Source organism: Belonocnema kinseyi, chromosome 4, assembly GCF_010883055.1.
Source record: "Belonocnema kinseyi isolate 2016_QV_RU_SX_M_011 chromosome 4, B_treatae_v1, whole genome shotgun sequence".
Classification (NCBI taxonomy): Eukaryota; Metazoa; Arthropoda; class Insecta; order Hymenoptera; family Cynipidae; genus Belonocnema; species Belonocnema kinseyi.
Window position 1 is genome coordinate 87,775,514 of NC_046660.1, and position 2,999 is coordinate 87,778,512.

The 2,999-nt window shown below is 37.1% G+C and overlaps 1 protein-coding gene across 3 annotated transcripts in view; it reads right to left on the reverse strand.

The window, feature by feature from the left end:
- The window catches only part of LOC117171431 (excitatory amino acid transporter 1-like), a 105,143-nt gene that overhangs the window by 49,395 nt on the left and 52,749 nt on the right, over positions 1-2,999 (reverse strand). The gene's annotated exons all lie outside the window — the stretch shown is intronic.

Here is a 2,999-nt window from a genome sequence, read left to right on the forward strand (position 1 = left end):
GAAAGAGGGAGCTCTTCTTAATATTTTGACACCAAAATCATGTCGATACACCTTACCGCCTGCGAGTAAAGCCACCCACGCTTTAACTTGACAGACTGTATTTCGAATAATGCACAAAAAAGTACCTATCCTCGAAAGTAAAGTGATTTTGTGTTGTTTGAGTTGTAACAAAAATAAGACAGCGTAGAATGAGAATGAGTATTATAGACTTATAAAAGGACACTGGAAATGAAGGTTGTCCTATCACTGATAAATTAGTGAGAAACGACTGAATTTTTACCCATTCAAAGTTTGACAAACAAGTCTCTGATCCCAGTATAAAGTTCATAATCTAGAAATAACATAACTAATTTTTTCTTATCATATCGTTGACGTCTATAAATAATGAATATGGCATGTTTTATGGAGTCCAGTCACTCGAAAGAAACCAGTATTACATTATCCAATAAGAGCTTGGTACATATGGTGCAATATTTATTCTACTGCTTTTATTATAAGCTACAAATCTCACCTACGAGAAGATGATAAGACCTTCGATTTTCCTAAAGAAGTACATGCTTATAGCTAATGCATGCATTTCAATATGTGCATTTCAATCATTTTCTGTTATTTTAGTATTTGCCGTCGCAAATTATTGGTATTTTCAATAGAAAATAATACCAGTTATAAAATATTTACAATAATTTTTTAACAACTTTAGGTCATGCTGGTGTCTTTCGCTTAAAATTGATATTATTGAACAAAAATCATTAGATTTAAGCCCACTATTTTTTGTTCAAAATAATAAAAGGACCCCGCACTAAATGTATGGGAAAATGGCTTTCGGTGTATTTAGCTGAAAATTTGTAATTTTTAAGCTTATAAGTGCCGGATGAAATATCCGTAAAAAAAAATTTTTTTAATTGATAGTTTTAGCGCTATGCGGCGCTAAGCGCTCAAGATCAGTGAATACAACAAATTACAACAGATTTTGTTACAAAAGCGATGTCAACATAGAAATCACGGTTCAGATCGTCGTTTGTCATATTTTCGCCTGCACCGTTGACTCATATAGCGCGCTTCTCAAAACGATCAAATGCTAAGCGCCCAAAATTTTAACTTGACTAATTAATCACTTTTTTAAAGGCAGAAATGGTACCCAAAGTAACATTAGTAACTAGTGCGCATATTCCGATAATAACAGTATACCCTTCGCAAGAGGGCCGAACGCTAAGCACACATGATCAGCGAATAGAACCAATCCAAGTAGCTTTTGCGAAATATTAAACTATTTCTGGCTCTTGATTCGAGTTCGCTTGTTCACCTCTATTAGCAGCGTCTAGAATCATTTGTAGCAAGGAAGTTTGAGGATACTTTACGTGTTTCTGGTGACGTGCATAACCCAGGAACCATAAAACGCTTGCAATATGTGCGCAAGTGCCGAGAGTTCTGGCCCCTGACTTACATCTGGAGTAATAAGCGAGAAGCGTTTCGTTATTGTCTGGTCCTATGTCATCGATCTCATTGAACGCTATCCACAGCTGGTATCTTGTCGCATTTCGGGAACGAGAAAATACTCGTTCTCTGATCAAACCAGGTTCATTAAGTCGTGTATCTAGTTGAAACTGCTCAGATTCTTCTCGTTGCAGCTTGTCTTGAACGTAAGATGGGACAAGTTCTACTTGATACACGCCAATTTTTATGTCGTGTATTTCTTCCAATGTAAGGCGAGGAAATTGTGGTACTTGAAGTTCATGCAGGCGATTCCAATTTTCATTTCTGTAGCGCATATTGTCCACTTCTACGCGTGCTTGCACAATATTTGGCTCACGAGCTCTCGCTATATATTCTCTTGCAAGCTCTGCTGTAGCGCCTTGCATTTCGATAACAGGATTGTATCGATTAATTATGGCACCAGCAATACGAAAGAAGTCCCTTAGATTGTTTACATGAGCCATCGGAATAGTTTTCTCGAAGAACTTGAAAATGGACTTTATGTGGCCATTTCTGGATTCCACTATCCATCTAGATTTCGTTATTAGCCGAGCTTCGTTTGCTTCTTCCGTTACCAATTGACTCTGCCCTTGTTGGAGAAATGGTGGTATCTTGGACACAATTCCTAAGCGTTCTAAAAGTGTTTGGGCATCTCTATATCCACGGTCCTCTATAAAAATATCACCAATGTCGAAAAATTCTCTCATACCTTCCACATCTCTTTCAAATGCGTTAAAGAGCATTTGTGCGTCATTGTTTCGCGAGTCAGAAAAATATGGTCCTTGTATTTCAAGTATGTATCCGTCTGGAGCAATAATGAGAGCCGATTTTACCAAGTGACGTCCTTTATGTTTGCAGAATGACTGTCGAAGTACGCGAAAGTTACTGCTCTTCTGCATGTAAGCATAAGTTCCATCGATGATAGCAATAGCTCTGGGCGCTTAGCGTTCAGCCCTCTGGCGAAGGGTACACTGTTATTATCGCACTAGTTACTAATGTTACTTTGGATACCATTTCTGTCTTTAAATAAGGAATTACTTAGTCAAGTTCAAATCTTGGGCGCTTTACGTTTGATCGTTTCGAGAAGCGCGCTATATGAGTCAACGGTGTAGGCGAAAATATTACAGACCACAATCTGAGCCGTGATTTCTATGTTGACATCGCTTTTGTGACAAAATCTTCTGTAATTCGATTTATTCACTGATCTTGAGCGTTTGGCGCCGAATAGCGCCAAAACTGTCCATTTTTTTAAATTTTTTTCACGGATATTTCATCCGGCACTTATAACCTTAAAAATTACAAAGTTTCAGCTAAATTCACCAAAAGTCATGTTCCCATACATTTAGTGCGGGGTCCTTTATAAGCTTGAACGCAACTTTGGTTCGTGTTTATTTTTTTTTCGAAAATTGCAAGTCTCATTCAAAAATCATTAGGTTTCGAAGCAGATTAATAATTTGTTAACATTTACGTTACGTTGGCGTTTTACATCGAAAATTGGTATTTTAAATAAAAAAATATTATAATTT